Source organism: Oratosquilla oratoria, chromosome 26, assembly GCF_046742065.1.
Source record: "Oratosquilla oratoria isolate Oo_2021 chromosome 26, ASM4674206v1, whole genome shotgun sequence".
NCBI lineage: Eukaryota > Metazoa > Arthropoda > Malacostraca > Stomatopoda > Squillidae > Oratosquilla > Oratosquilla oratoria.
In genome coordinates, this window is record NC_134802.1 from 41,128,194 (window position 1) to 41,145,693 (window position 17,500).

At 37.8% G+C, this 17,500-nt stretch overlaps 1 long non-coding RNA gene across 1 annotated transcript in view; it reads left to right on the forward strand.

Annotated features, from left to right (window-relative positions):
- Nucleotides 1–13,720, forward strand: part of LOC143039480 (uncharacterized) — a 61,163-nt gene extending 47,443 nt beyond the window's left edge. The window contains exons 2-3 of the long non-coding RNA XR_012967642.1: nucleotides 10,148–10,327; nucleotides 10,428–13,720. This is a non-coding gene — a long non-coding RNA (uncharacterized LOC143039480). The remainder of the gene's footprint in view (nucleotides 1–10,147; nucleotides 10,328–10,427) is intronic.
- Nucleotides 13,721–17,500: the final 3,780 nt, after the last annotated feature.

A 17,500-nucleotide genomic window follows, 5' to 3' on the forward strand; every position in this document is an offset into this window, starting at 1 on the left:
GTCTTTATATCTCGTTTCATCTAGACTGATTTTAAATTAGTGTATCGTTTTTGCACACACCACATTTTCATCTAACTTGTGTGTGTGTGTGTGTGTGTGTGTGTGTGCAGGGGCGCCCACAGACTTTCTTGTGGTGGGCGCACAAGGTATAAAGGGCTATAGGGTGATAACTAAGCGAAGCTTATCCACCTGGGGGTTCGGAAATGTTTTGAGTTTTTGCCACTTTTTGGTTGCCTTTTTGACATACTTAGGTCCATTTATTTTAGAAGTGAATTGCAGCCTTTCATTGAGGGGAAAATGTTAGATGGGAAAAATGTTTGAATAGGGGACATTGTATGCTTGTAATCTCCAAACTGGACGCACGTGTGTGTGTGTGTGTGTGTGTGTGTGTGTGTGTGTGTGTGTGTGTGTGTGTGGGTGTGTGAGAGAGAGAGAGAGCCGACACACGCGTACCTATTTATGTGCACTGCAAAAGTGTTATTGCGATAAGCGCCGTGCAGACTTATCAACCTGAGTTGTTGCCTTTAGCTATACATCCTGAAGTCTCCATCAGCGACCACACTGTTCATGTCGGCGTTTGCCTTTTGCCTCCCCCTTCCCGCCTGTTCCAACATCTAAACAATTTATAAAGACGTAATGGACACGTGAACAAGCACGTATATCTACGCTTTCATGTTTACATTAGAGTAATTACTCTCCAAACAAGATCGTCGTCACTGGTAACTCCGCCCCCTTTTCTATACTCGCTTCTCATTGGACAAAAGCATTGTTCGATTTCCAAACATGTCTTCGTTTCGTCTCATTTTTATCGTCAAATTCTCCTTTCAGTAGAAAAAATAAAATTTGATATTAGTGAAGGTTCACACTTAGAGGACTAATTGCTCTCAAAACATTTTAAACGATTCAAGTGCAAAATCCAACTCAATCGAAATCGAAGCACGCACTCATGAATTCGGACATAACCGAACTCCAAGCGAAGGTGCTTTAGCATTCAAACATTTTCAATTGTTTCACTAGAGATTGAAATAAGTCACTTGCCAGCAAAAACAACATATTTTTAGATTTCTTATGATCAGTTAATAATCAGAATATACACTGACGTGCAGAAATATGAATTCAAACATTATTTCCAGTGATGTTCGTATACTTGCTTTGAAGTGGGACCTGGGTTTCAGTCTCGCCTCATACTTAGTGGATTACTCCTTACCCCAATAATCACAGCACACAGGGCAAAGGTTACAGTTAAACGACACGTGTGTGTGAGTGTGTATGTGTGTGTACGTGGGTGTACATGTGTATTTGGGGGTGTATGTACGTGCATTGTGTACGCGTATATGTTTGTGTGTGGTTGTGTGTGTGTTTTTGCATGCATTCGTTTATGTACATTGTATGTGTGTATGTGTGTGTATGTATTTGTTTATGAGCATTGTATATGCGTGCATGTATATATATATATATATATATATATATATATATATATATATATATATATATATATATATGTGTGTGTGTGTGTGTGTGTGTGTATGTGTGTGTGTGTGTGTGTGTGTGTGTGTGTGTGTGTGTGTGTGTGTGTGTGTGTGTGTGTGTGTGTATGTATGAGCATTGTGTGTGTGTGTGTGTGTGTGTGTGTGTGTGTGTGTGTGTGTGTGTGTGTGTGTGTGTGTGTGTGTGTGTGTGTGTGTGTGTGTGCGCGCGCGCGCGACTATGAAATATTTAAAACGTTACTCATGAAAACATTTCGACCTAAGATCTTGAACCTTTGTGATGATTCTCGACCGTATTGCCACCTGGCATAAGGTTGTTATTCGATTTAAGCAGCTTCCCTTCGTCTTCAAATTTCAATTCACCTATGGTAAAGTGTAGTCGTCCTCTTTAGTCTAAAACTGGGGTTCTCAACCTGGGGTTCACAACCCCCAGGGGTTCACGACTCCCCCAGGGTTTCACGAGTCCCCCAGGGTTTCACGAGTCCCCCAGGGGTTCACGAGTCCCCCAGGGGTTCACGAGTCCCCCAGGGGTTCACGAGTCCCCCAGGGGTTCACGAGTCCCCCAGGGGTTCACGAGTCCCCCAGGGGTTCACGAGTCCCCCAGGGGTTCACGAGTCCCCAGGGGTTCATGAGCCCCTCCAGGGGTTCAGGAGCTCCCCAGGGGTTCAGGAGCCCCCAGGGGTTCACGAGCCCCCCCAAGGGTTCACGAGCCCCCAGGGGTTCACGAGCCCCCCAGGGGTTCACGAGCCCCCCAGTGGTTCACGAGCCCCCCAGTGGTTCACGAGCCCCCAGGGGTTCACGAACCCCCAGGGGATTCTCGGGACAGTTTACAGGAGTACTTAGATGACCAGCGAAAGATTACTCAAACATTTAAATCTGCAGACAGAATATTGTACATTGTTTTTTATGTTAATGCTTAACTGGTGAATTAAGTCATTACAATTTGAATTAATTTATATCCATTGCGGCGCCGTTGTATATTTGATTATTCTTAATGCATTGCCATTCTGTATTCTGTGTCAGGTTAATGGAGGTACGGGTCGATGGTCTGGGGACTCTCGGGGTATGAAACGGGAAAAGGGTGGAGAACTCCTTATTCAAAGACTTAATTCTGGCTAACATTACACAATTTCATTCAGCTGGGGCAGATCCCTTCCTTTTGCTGAAATCCTGAGGGTTGTTAAAAAAAAAAAAAAAAAAGATCGCCAGATCTAGTGAACGCTTTCGTCCATTGGAAAATAGTCTTACTCCTTTTATCGGTTGTGCCTAAGAAAATGACCAGTAAATCAATAAGTTATTTCACCTTAACTAGAAACCCAGATGAAATATGCTTTCTGATGGTAGAAAACGTTTGCCAAGTTTGGCGAAAGATTTAGAAAAAAAAGACGTCCTTAAAACGACCTCACACAACCGTATGAGGAAGATGTAACGTTATTTAGATGTAACAGGCAATTCCGTTGAGTTCAGGATAGGACCTCATGGTCAATGTTTAGGTGACGTACTAAAGCTCCGGTCACATTATCACGACTCGAGTGAGTTCGTCTGAATAGAAGCGACTTCGTTTACAATTATTTATTTTTCGAATCTCCAAATGTCGAATCGCCTTTGCGTCATATGTTGAGAAACTGAATGACGAATTAAGAGAAGTTAAATCTATACGAATATTAGATACGTTGTTGAATTGTAGACAAAGTGAAGTCTAGAATACTTTAGGCGAAGTCGTCCTGTAGATTTTAAAATTCACAATATTTGACTTGAATCGTGATAGTGTGACTGGGTGAGGACAGGAGATGAACACAAATTCGGGAGAGAGAAGTCTGTGTGTATGTGTGTGTGTGTGTGTGTGTGTGTGTGTGTGTGTGTGTGTGTGTGTGTGTGTGTGTGTGTGTGTGTGTGTGTGTGTGTGTGTGTGTGATTCGCCATGGTCTTGGATCACGTGTTGGACTCGTGATCGACAGCTATTTCCCTCCCGGAAGAATGCTCATATATGACCGATCTATGGGTAATGCTGTGACCTTACACGCACACACACACAACTCCCCGCCCACGAGAATTGGATTAACGACTCGCAGCGCAGCGATACTGAAATTATTTCAGCCCTGGCCGGGATTCGAACCCGGAGCTCTGTAGTGGCAACCGGGACCTCTACCAACTCTGTGTGTGTGTGTGTGTGTGTGTGTGTGTGTGTGTGTGTGTGTGTGTGTGTGTGTGTGTGTGTGTGTGTGTGTGTGTGTGTGTGTGTGTGTGTGTGTGTGTGTGTGTGTGTGTGTGTGTGTATGTGTACATGGGTGCGTGTGTGTGTGTGTGCGTGTCCTCGAGGAAGGCCGGGGTCGAAGGAGCAGACACTACTTGAGCCGTGACAAGAACCACTTGTTGCACGAGAGCCCTTTTCGCACCTCCTTCCAATACCTCCCTCCCTCCCTTCCCCCTCCCTTCCTCCCTCCCTCCCTTCCTCCCTCCCTCCCTCCCTCCCTTCCCCCTCCCTCCCTTCCTCCCTCCCTCCCTCCCTCCCTTCCTCCCTCCCTCCCTCCCTCCCTTCCTCCCTCCCTCCCTCCCACTTCCTTCACCTGATCACCCCAATGCCACACTCCACATTTCCTCAGTCTTCAACTCCTCCTCCTCCTCCTTCTCCTTCTTTTCCTCCTTCTCCTCCTGCTCCTCTTAATCCCTCTCCTCCTCTTCCTCCTCCTTCTCCTCCTGCTCCTCTTAGTCCCTTTCCTCCTCTTCCTCCTTCTCTTCCCCCTCTTCCTTCTCCTTCTCCTCCTGCCCCTCTTAATCCCTCTCCTCCTCTTCTTCCTCCTTCTCCTCCTACTCCTCTTCCTCCCTCTCCTCCTCCTCCTGCTCCTGTTCCTTCTCCTTCTTCTGTTCCTCCTCCTTCTTCCTCCTTCTCTTCCTCCTCCTTTCTCTTTCTTCTCTTCCTCCCCATCTCTTCCTCCCTCTCCTCCTGCTGCTCTTCCCTCTCCTCCTCCTTCTCCTTCTCTTCCTCCTCCTCTTCCTCCTTCTGCTCCTCTTCCTCCCTCTCCTCCACCAGCTGTTCCTCCTGTTCTTTCTCCTTCTCCTCTTCCTCCTCTTCTTTCCTCTCCTCCTCCTCCTACTCCTTTTGCACGGTAACGTCTGCTGAATCAATTAACGTTATTTCTTTGTATAATGAAAATCTATTAGGGGACGGGAATAAAAACCAAGAAATTTTTTAGCCGCGGAAATATAACATTAAGCAGACCTGAAATTCAACATGTGTACAATACTTTATTTTTTATTTTTATTTTTTTTTTCTACCTGGCGGAAACATTCTTCCCTAGTTTCTTTTTCATGTTTTTCTTTATTACGTTAGTGTGGGTCTTGCTGCAGCAGCTAAAAAAAAAAAAAAAAAAAAAAAAAAAAAATTGTGACAAGATTCCAAGTAGGAATGAAAAATTATGAAAAAAACTGTAGGTGATAATCATCCAATTTTATATCAAAATCAGCATAATCAGGAGGAAAAAGCTAATAATATATCTGGAATTATAAGAACTTTCAGATCGTGAAGTTTTAAGAATGATTCAGAAGTGAAATAGAAATTGAAAATAGATGTCATTAGCCTTGAGCTAGCCGAGGGGACGATTAATATCAGTCAATCAATCAATCAACCAGTCAATCAATCGATCAATCAATCAACCAGTCAATCAATCAATCAATCAATCAGCCAATCAATCAATCAATCAATCAATCAATCAATCAATCAATCAATCAATCAATCAATCAATCAGCCAATCAATCAATCAATCAATCAATCAATCAATCAATCAATCAATCAATCAATCAATCAGACATCCTGAGTCCACTGCTGAACAAAGGCCTCTCTTAGAGCATTCCATGATTCACACAACTGCGCCGGCCTCTGCCACATCACTCCTGCAAATTTCTCTATCTCGTTTCTCCACCTTCTGTCTGGTCTCCCTCTTCCACGCTTCCCATCTCGCGGCGTCCACTCAGTAACACACTTGCTCCATCGCTCATCAGTTGTTCGCACTAACTTACCTGCCCAATTCCACTTCCTCTCTTTCACTGCCTCCACAATATCTTTCACTCTAGTCTGCTCTCTCACCCAACTTGCGCTCTTCGGTCTCTCAGTGTTATTCTCACCATTGATCTCTTCATTCTCAGTGCATTCCTTAGGTTTGTCTTCATCGCTTTCGTCAGTTTACAGGTCTCACACCAGTAGATTATTGCTGGCAGAAAGCATTGATTGTAAACTTTACGTTTCAAACATAAAGGTAGAGAGCTTCTCATGATTTTCATAATTTTATTAGGCGGTACAATCCTCGCCTTATATGAAGCAAGCCGCTCTGGCGGGGGTTCGAATCCCAGCAGATGAGTCTATTTCCATATATATATAAATATATATATATATATATATATATACATATATACATACATATATATGTATTATTTGGATGATGGAGAACATAAACACAGGGGAAGGCTCGGAACCCTGTGTTTATGTGTTTATGTTTATGTGTTTATGTTCTCCATCATCCAAATAATTTGTCTAAAATACTTATCAATATATATGTATGTATATATACATATATATATATATATATGATATATATATATATATGTATATATATATGTATATATACATATATATATATATATGTATATATACATATATATATATAAATATATATGTATATATATGTAAATATATACATATATATATACATAAGTATATATATATGTATATATATGCATATATATGTACATATATATATATATATATATATATATATATGTGTATATTTATAGATGTATATATATATATTTTTATATATATGTATATATATATATATATATATATACATATATATATACGCCCAGGCGTAACTAGTCAGGAAAAAAAATATTTCCCTCAGCCCGTGTTCCCTTTACCTCCTATCAACATTATATATATATATATATATATATATATATATATATATATATATATATATATATATATATATATATATATATTTATACGCACAGATATTATATTATATATATATATATATATATATATATATATATATATATATAAATATATATATATATATATATATATAATGGTATTGTGTTCCCTGAAAAATGACTGTCAAAAGTCCCACTGAAACATCAAAACAATTAGAGCTGTTACGTGTTCCTCATTATTTCCAGGTCAGGGAAGAGGAAGAAACCTTAATTGGTTTCAGTCGGGACCAAAACACTCAAATTGGTAATTGAGCTACGGCAAACGAAAAGGCCTATTGAGCGACATCGACTCAAAGCGAAAAATGTGGAATAAAATCGTCTCCGAAACTCTTCCATTAGATGCACAACTGTGTCAACCTCTGCCACGCCACTCCTGTAAAATTCTCTGCCTCAATTCTCCACCCGACCGGGTTCTTCCTACTTCCACGCTTACTATTTCGCGGCGTCCAGTCAGCGAGCGCTTGCTCAGACTCCCAATCATCCTTTCTGATAATCTTCCCTCTCCAATTCTATGCTCATTCTTTTATCGGCTTCGCAATAGCTTTCACCCCAATTTCCTTTCTTACTGAATTTGCACACTTTAATAAAGGAAGATTAATACATCTATTTCGATTAACCTTTTTTGTATTGGTTTGCATGGTTCCTGGAATTCTGGATGACGCTAAACTCTTTCATTCACCTATTCCAGACGTGGTAATCCTTAGCTAGACAAGGAGAGTTAGTTATATAATTATTGTGAATAAGCCGTCACATTTCACAGAAGTATTTGCAGCTCATCTGTTCAAGTCTGCAATTATTTTGATATTAAAAGAGAATTTAACAGCTAATGTTTAAACTATAAAGAGACTTTTGAACGACATGGGTTATTCACTTCGAATTTGGTTCCCTCCTTTTTCTATATACATATACAAATATATACACACACACACACACACACACACACACACACACACACACACACACACACACACACACACACATATATATATATATATATATATATATATATATATATAATAGCTGGTATTAAAAGATCTTAAAACATCTTCGTCTGGCTTCCACAAATGTGCTTTTAGTGGTAATGTAACCAAAACTTCCAATATAGCTTTTGATAATTATCTTTAGGGTAATTTGAATAAATAAATGATTGAATAAATATATGAATGAATAAATAAGTGGATAAATATATTAATAAGTAAATAAATAAATACATAGGAAGATAAATAAATAAATGAATAAATAAGATAATGTATGATAATTGATCAACCCCTTCCTGTACCATGGCGAATAATAGAAATCAGAGACAAATTTGTTTCACCTAGGCGTCGGCACGGAAGCACAATTCTTAAAAATCTCTGAGTAAACCCATTCCCGACATTGTTTTACTCAACATATTTTATTCTGGTTGGCGCCAAATTATCTAATTAATCTCAGGGAAGTGTCTATGTAATTGATTCCTTTGAGATCATGAAAATTATATTATTTTGGACAATTGCAGACGATGAAGGGACGTCGTGGTCCTAAAGATGTTTACGGTAAAGACTGCTTGGCGACATTACAGAAAAAAATATTCGGTCTTAAACTCTGAAATACAAGGGCCATGACTTGTATAAATGTTATGACTCTTGTCATACGATTTTATTCAGCTGAAGCAGTCCTCTCTTCTTGGTTAAAGCTTTCCAATTCTTAGACACTGAGGACCGAACTTGTGTCAAAAGTCATTGATATTACTTAATGTGGGGAATACCTCATTCACCTTTTAAGGCAACTCGCTGGATGAGCATGTTAGGGCGTCGTTACTTGCGGTGAAAGTCAAGGGGATGGCAGTTCGAATCCTGCCACCGGCGAGGTTAAACCAAAGGCATGGGGCATTTAATTCCACGCTAGAAAGTCCTCTGTGAGGGGTACCATCCTAGCCCTCCGATAGAGGGGAGTTTGTGACGTTAAACCACATCACCTTTTGAGGCTTATAACCAAACTCGAATAAGATTGAGACATTAGGAATCGGTAATGCATCTGTTTCATAACTACGACCAGATGATTTTATTAACCATAGAGAAGACTCTTTGCATTTCAAAGTTCGAAAATATACGAGCACGGGGAACCCAAGTAAAGAAGAAATATTGCCCATTTGGCCACCGTGGAGATCTGAGTCAACGCTCGAGAAACGAATTTAGATTTTTTGAGAGATATGGCAACACTACTGCCTCCGGAATGAGAGCGAGGAAATTCAAACGAGAATATAAAATAGGTTGACTAGATAAACACCATATGAGGACGGAGCCTTTATTTGTACGACGTTTCGCTTATTACAGCTTTTTCAAGTACAAGTTGAGATACAAATGCTTGAGATTAAATAAGGGGAAAGGAGGGAACGGGGAGAGAAAAAGGTGTTTATGGTGTTTATCTAGTCAATCTTGTCGGCAGACTGCCACTTTTAAGCATAAAATAGGTTGCTGAATAGTCCTCAGGGATATAAAAGATGAAAAAACAAGATCCTCAAGATTCATATTTCCTTTACGATTCTCTCTTTCTCTCTATCTCTCTCTCTGTCTCTTTTTTATTCTAATTAAACAATCGTACAGAATGCATGCTCGTACACAAATGAGTAACTGCCAACACAATGATCTCTACGTATACCAATAGAAAACGGAAACGGAACAGAAAATGTTTCGTGGGAAGTTAGTAAAGTACGGTCTTGTTGTTTTATTGAGAAAGGTGTTCCAAACGTCAGTTTTATAATTGTCGGAGGATTTTGCTTAGAGCTTGTAGGCATTTTTCCGGTTTAGTGACTGTCTTACATGTTGATGTAATGTGTATTCCAGCGCAAATGGAAGATGTTTTGCTTCCACTATTTTTTTTTTTTTTTTTTTTTTTTTTTTTTGACAGGGCAGTGGACAAGATGCAGGGATGACCCGTCATCCGGGAGGTGCCAAGATAAGAGGGAGGGAAGAAGGTGGAGGGGAGTGGAGTATGTAGGGGATGGAATGGGTGGGAGTGGTCATTGTGTCTGTTTTTTGGCTATTCTTTCGGGTTATCAAAACCTTTCTTGGAGGAATGATAACACTCATAGTCTTGCTCGTGTATATTTTACTAGATCGATCAGAAATTCACTCATTCGTCAGTTTAGAATTTGATAATGACTATATTGGTTGGCTGGACTATTATAGTCTAAGCTTGTTAACATGCACTAATAACAACAACCGTGTACAAACAGACCGACACTTGTTCCCTACTAACTGTTCATCACAGCGGCTGACACCGGGGATTTTGTGTGGAAAATTGTTCAATGTTCTTGCTAATGAAAAAAAAATATATATATATACTATTCATAATGTGGTTATATCTATAACGTTTTGCAATTGACACAAAAAAATTTCATTCACCCGCAATAAGTTGTAAAATACACAGAAATCTGCTGTTGGGAAAACTATCTATTATAAGCATTATTATTTTTCTATTAAAATATTAAATTGGCGTGTAAGTGTATGTGTGCGTGTGTGTGTGTGTGTGTGTGTGTGTGTGTGTGTGTGTGTGTGTGTGTGTGTGTGTGTGTGTGTGTGTGTGTGTAAGTGTGTGTGTACGTGAATGAAAACTTACGTGTAAGTACGTGCTAAGTACGATTAAACTCATGGTCAAACAATATACTGATATCTTTATTTCTTCCACAGATAATCCATAATACATCACGACGGACCATCTTCATTGGTGATGGCGAACTGGATTCCTGAATCTGTGTTCTCCACGAGTTACGTCAAGAAGTACGTCATCCTCAAGAAGTGAAGCTGAGTTTGCTAAATTCATTCCTGGACGTCGCATCAGAACAAACTCATCAACATAAATCGGAACAAGTAATCTGCCTTTGTTTTTGTGATATCAGAAATGTAACTTCCGTTTAGAAGTACTTAATTATTCAAAACGAAACTAATAAAAAAAAAATGCATTTTTCAGAAAGCGTTAAAGCGGATATGACAAGAGGAGAAACAGCTGTGAGAAGTCTGTCAGTCAAGAAACCAAAATTAGACTGAAAGAAATCCAAAATTCCAACATTACTGTCAATGTGTACTATTCATAATACTAAGTAACTAAACCCTAATAAAAAACAAACAAAAAAAAACCCAGAAAAATGGTATTGTGAAGTTTGACATCCAATGTACACTCGTGACAACTGTCATCTTAGTTCCATGGGAAAACAGAAAACGGAAGTTCGATTTGTTGTCATAGAGAGAAAGCAGGATTATGAATGATGACGAAAGACATGAGCACAAAGAAATAATTTTGTAATATAGCACCACCCCTCCTCCCAACAGATGAACATTCTCTCCAAAACATCCCAAGATGAATTTTTACAATTAAATAATCGCCGACCAGTAGCGAGACTCTTCGCAAATCTATCAGTTCCATATTTCGTCAGCGTTCATCATAGCCCCGTCCTCTCCAGTCCTCAATATCTCGCATAAACAAACCTGACCAATACAGTTTGCAACATCAAGATGGAAAAAAAGAAAAAGAAAAAATAGAAAAAGGAAAAAAGCGAGTCAGAATTTGGGTAAAACCTTGAGTGTATAATTCTTAACCTAAGAACCAATGGTACTGACAACAATGAGTAAAAGGTTAATGCGGCGGGAAAGGTCTCCCTCAAGAATTACCGAAGAAAGCATTTTCTACTCATTTAGTTCATGAACTACAGGGGGAACGTTTGAACGGCCGAGTTATAAACGTTCTATGGAACGTGAGTTGGAATAACGTCCATAGACACTGATGTTATGGTGTATAACGTAAGGTTATATAGAGAAACATGTGCTGTATCCGACTGAGCTCAGAAAAGAAAACTGCACAATTAAAGGAAACTGAATAACTGCAATTATTTTCCTAGTTGACAGAGGTTGCTCTCTCTGGTTCTAAGGTGCTTCTAGGTTATTTCTATGTAATAAGGTGAAGATAAACGGAAACGCACGAACTGTATGACTTGAATGATCCCGTTTTCTGTATAAACTTTTCAAATTGCTGGTGAGAGGAACCGTTGTAGAATGCCAGACTGGTTCTGATGATTTGGAAACCTACACTACGAAAATGATAAAGATACATTCCTCAAGTGTTTTAAATACGTATATAGATATCCATATTAAAAAAAAAACAGCAATGAAGAGATTTCTTTGATGTTGATGATCCTAATATTTTGTCTCACCTCTTCAATCCTGCAAAACATTGCAGGGAGAAAAGCTTACTTCTGTAACGACATTGTACTTGAATTTGCAAAGACAAAACTAATCTATTTAAGAAACATTTGACTAAATTCTTTGTAGAGCCCTTCTGCCAAATAAATTCTTAATATTTCTAATTATCAATCTGAATATTAAAAGAGAAGAAGAGAAAAAATCTGGGAGCTAAGATATACCCAGACAATTTATGTATCTAACTTCACATCAATCATAAGCTAGAATTCACATCTCTGTCATATATTCTAGTGGGAATTGATATCCCAAACTTTCATTTCAATATAAGATTTTCTAAGTTTAATCTAAATTCCTATTTTTATGTGCTTTCGTAAGGTAAATTCGTACTAGACTTCATCGTAAATTACGATGAACAGGATTCATTATAGGATTCTGGGAATCCGTAGATCAATAATAACTTCTCTTTAACAGTGGCGATTTGCCAACCGTATCCATGTGATCTTCATCTCGCTTTGATCAGCTTGTCCTTGGTCATTGACAGTTGGATTTATCATGATCACTCTTTCATGACAAAATTTTACACTGCCTCTGCTTCTGATATACCAGGACTGAAAAAATGGCTTGTTGATAGCCAGCTGCTGAAGAATGGCCAGCATAAGTCCTGTCATGTCGCCATATTTGTGCAGAGGCTCTGCTCTACTACCAGCGCAGTCCTCATTGCCATAACGGCTGTCGTCTGCTGAGCGTCCCGTGGAGACGTTTGAACAGACCTAGTTATGCCAATCCTACACATCGAGAAAGATCGCTAATATCATGAACATATATTTCTATATCCATCCTATGTCCTCCTGGCACCTCAACCAAACATGTCAGTAGTATTGATAGAAGTGTATTTATGTCCACTACCTGTACATCAATCACAGCTTCCAGTAACGAGTACATTACGCTTCTTGCAGGGCGCTTTTATAAGCCTTAGCAGCTCCTTACTTTACGCTCAATCAGGGGCGATATTTATGTTGCCATTGGAAATGTTGATGTTAGAAATGTTTTGCATACTCCTAAGTAGCTTAAGATCCATTAGATAGGTATATTCTCGTGATTATATTCATTTGTTGTATTCCATGTTAATGATAAAATATGTATCACATGAACAAGTATTATTATGTATCAATGGATTTATGTTCCGTGCTAAGATGCTTGCCAATTGTATGGTATACGCCGAAGGCATTGTTATGGATGCCTACAAGCGGTCATGTATGAATGAAAGCAAACGTATTTGCTGGTGAAAGTAGACTGTTGATCATTTAGCATGAAACTGAGCCCCACTTGTGAAAAGTGTTCGACAGTCTACGTAAGAATACGAACAGAAAATCATGTATATATTGTATATACTGAAACATATGAATACATATGTATATATATATATATATATATATATATATATATATATATATATATATATATATATATACATATGTATGCAATAAAACATTAGGAACGTGTGTTCACATATGGAAAAGTAAACTATCGAAATGGAGCGCTTTCGTATAATTACATCTTCCTTCTTTGTATCAGCACTGAAGATGTAATTATACGAAAGCGTTCTAATTCGTTAGTTTACTTTTCCTAGTGGTTATTTACGCATACATACATACGTATGTATATATATATATATATATATATATATATATATATATATATATATATATATATATATATATATATATATATATATATATAAATCCCATGAAAATAATAACTTTATTGATATGATGATATTTTAGAATATGATCTGAGCATTGCTGAAATATATTTTGCTTATGGCCAACAATAATACTGAAGTGACTAATTCAAGGAGTAAAGAATTCATATGAAAGATTTTTTTTTTTTTAATTATCATCCTAGTTGCTGTATTCGTAGATGGTATCATCTATCATACTTCTCTGTATGACATAATATGAGGCTAATCATTATGATGTGTGTAATGATTGTGGTGTTCACACGGTCATATAGACAGGCGCGTTTACCTGATTGTGAAGACGAAACTACATAGATAAATTATGTACGAAATATAATTCAGTGTTTTATTTTCCATTGAAAGATGATATGGGGAACAACAGAAAAAATAATGCCCACAAAATTTGTTCTTGAAAAGATATTGTATGAAATATCAAAACCTTTACATTAACAACAAACTAAAAAGTTTTATCTACTGGTCTAATACAAGATAGATAAGCGAACAGAAAAATGTACACATGTGCTCATACATATACACACACACATACACACATGCATATATACATGCATACACACATACTGTACATACATACATACATTGCATGCACATATACATACACACATACATATATACGCGCATGCCTACACACATACATACATTAAATATATACATTACATACATACATACATACATACATACATACATACATACATCCTTATTCACCATGGACAAATGTGCTTACAAAAGAAAAGTGTGTGATCTACAATATTTTAACACGCATTGTAAGCTTAGGAAAAAAATCACAATGGGTAAGTTTTTCCACAAACGAACTCAAAACATGCTGGAAAGTAAAATTTGTTTGAGTTCTGCAGTTCCAAACACATCGACGCCCTACATGTACAGCATTATGAAGACCCATACACCGAATCATCCAATTTCATCAATTATAAGTTTCGTAGTTTCTGCCCTTTGCAAACTCTCGAACTGGCTTGTCACTCTCCTCTCTCCAACTGTGGCGATGGTTTCTGATTTGTTTAAAATAACATCTACTTAGTTCAGAAACGAAAATCTCTTAAAGTTGATTATCCTTACCAGCTTGTTGATATCCAATCCTTAATTATTCAGTGTTTTGTCGGAGATTTGTTGACTTATCTGTTGAAAAAAAGTAATAATGATACAACACCGTTGATGGTATTTATGTTGGAAATATCATAAACCTAGCAGATTATCGTGTGTAATTAATGTAACTCATTTTGCATGTAGGAAGGGAAACATAATACAAAAAAAAAAAAAAAAAAAAAAAAAGTTTGGTTATGGTGAGATATGGCTGTCCTTCTACCGATGCTATGTAACCCAGTAATACCCGCCATGTAGTCTGGTTGTCGACATCAATTCCATCTCTTCCACTCATTTACCACCATTGAGGAGTTGTTGGGAACTCAGATAAAAAAAAAAAAAAAAATACCAACGCAATTGAAATACTTATAAATCAATGGCCATCCAACCCTGTTATGGGTCACTGACCCATATGTTTTCCGTGCGTGGTGGCATCCCTGTAGGGACTAGGGATGGGAGTCCTTGAAACTGAAGGATATCTGGGTTCTGTGGTTGTCCCTCGGTGCATCACTGTGTCTAGCAACACGCCCTTTTTGTTTATTTATCGAGGTCAGGATAGATAGCCCTTCTTGGCCCAGAGAGACAAACCGGTATGGCTGTCTGACTTGAATTTTGAGAGCCAGCCACGCCTTAAAGCCAAGCAGCTACCGCCTGGGACGGAACCGCAAGGTCAGCAGATGTCTTTCTTTGAAGGTGCTGGGTGAGTATACTGTATATGAAACTGTCATTTGCTGACGAGCTTTTTGTTCTACGACTACCTATGTACGAGATTAAAATTTAACAAGCGAAACGGCGTAACGATAAAGGTTCCGTCCTCACTCGGAGTTTCTTGTGCACTCCACCAAAACCTGGGACTGCTGAGTGAAAAATGTATCTATATACATGTACACACACGTGCGCACACACACACACACACACACACACACACACACACACACACACACACACACACACACACGCACGCACGCAAACACACATACACACACACACACACACACATATATATATATATATATATATATAAATATATATATATATTTATATATACATATTGCGTGTTTGCATGTATTATTCTTACATCGAACATACTAGTCTGCCTGTATGTACATGTGCATAACAGTCCATATATATGTGTATGTACGTGTTTATATATACATATTGCGTGTGTGTGTGTGTGTGTGTGTGTGTGTGTGTGTATTGTTCTTACACCGAACATACTAGCATGCCTGTATGTATACGTGCATAACAGCCCATATAAGTGTGTGTGTGTATGTGCGCGTATATATATATAGGGAAGTAGTGTTTATTATGATTGTTTTCTACAGCCAAAACAAGACTGGCTACCACCTGGTGGGATTAATAAACATTTACTCTTGGCTTCCGGTGTGTCATAAGCTCTGCTGAATTATTGAATGCTCCTTGTTTATCAACATACTATGCACTGCTATGATTCTGTACATTCTTTCATAGTCCCATTACAGGTCAACACTTGCTGTTTAAACCCCACATACCCACACAATATATATATATTTATGTATGTATATATATATATATATATATATGCATATAAATATATATATACATTTATATATACATATATATATACATATATATATATATATGCATATAAATATATATATACATTTATATATACATATATGTATATATATATATATATATACATATATCTATATATATATATATATATATATAAAGTCAATTTCCCCCACTGGCAACATATTATCCTCGTCTCTCGATTATGCATTCTGTTGAACTATGATTACAGTTCAATACTTGATGTTATGTACATTAAGGTCATTCCCCCTCTTAATAATAAATCAATCCTTTTACTCGTATAAGATTGTTACAATGTAGTCATCTAGAAAATTTCGAATTCTTCCTGTCCTGCATTTTATTATTTCTGTTTTGTTTCGTTTATTATTCATTTTGTTGCGTTTCCGTACTTACGATGGTATTCTTAAAACAAATTCTTTCCTTATATAAATCTTGTATAAATCCTTGGAAGGGAAAGATTTATATAAGGGAAGATTTTTTTAAGAATACCATAGTAAGATTCTTACGGTGGTATTCTTAAAAAAATCTTTCCTTATATAAATCTTTCTCTTTCAAGGATTTATATAAGGTTTATATAAGAAAGTGTCAGTAAAAGAGAGGAAGTGGAATTGGGCACGGAAGTTAGTGCGAACGACTGATGAGCGATAAAGCAAGTGTGTTACTGAGTGGACGCCGCGATATAGGAAGCGTGGAAGAGGGAGACCAGAGAGAAGGTGGAGACGAGATAGAGAAGTTTGCAGGAGTGACGTGGCAGAGGATGGTGCGGTCGTGTAAATGCTATGGGATGCTATGAAGGAGGCCTTTGTTCAGCAGTGGACTCAGGATGGCTGATTTGATATATATATATATATATATATATATATATATATATATTAAGAATACCACCGTTATATTTTATTCTGGTTAAAGTCAAGGTGACCAACAACAAAGCTAAAGAATTTCAAATTGATCTAGATGAATTATTTTATTCCTGTTCTTTTGACTTATATCTTTATTTTGGATTTTTTTTTTGGGGGGGGGTAGGGAATGTCGTCAGGAGACTTTTTTAGCTGACAGAAATCCCAATTGGCCCTAAGGGATTAACGAGGTTATCCTCTAACAAGGTTTCACCCGTCCGTTCCCCTCCATCAGGTAGACTGTCAAACCTCGATGATATTTTTTTTTTTTTTTTTTAAGGCTATCGACTCATAAGGTGGTCATTAAGCCTGGTTTGAATTTGTACAGTCTCGATGTTGTGTGAACTTCGATGCGAAGCTTCAGTGACTTACTACAATGCCTGTCCGTATCGGACGGAACTTTTTCCTTTTTATACAAACAGCCACCGGTTGATTCTATTCTTCTTTCTGGTAACCTTGAGGCTACTTCTTTTTTTTTTTTAAGTTTTGTGGTAGCCATTGAGAGCCAGAATCGACTTCTTA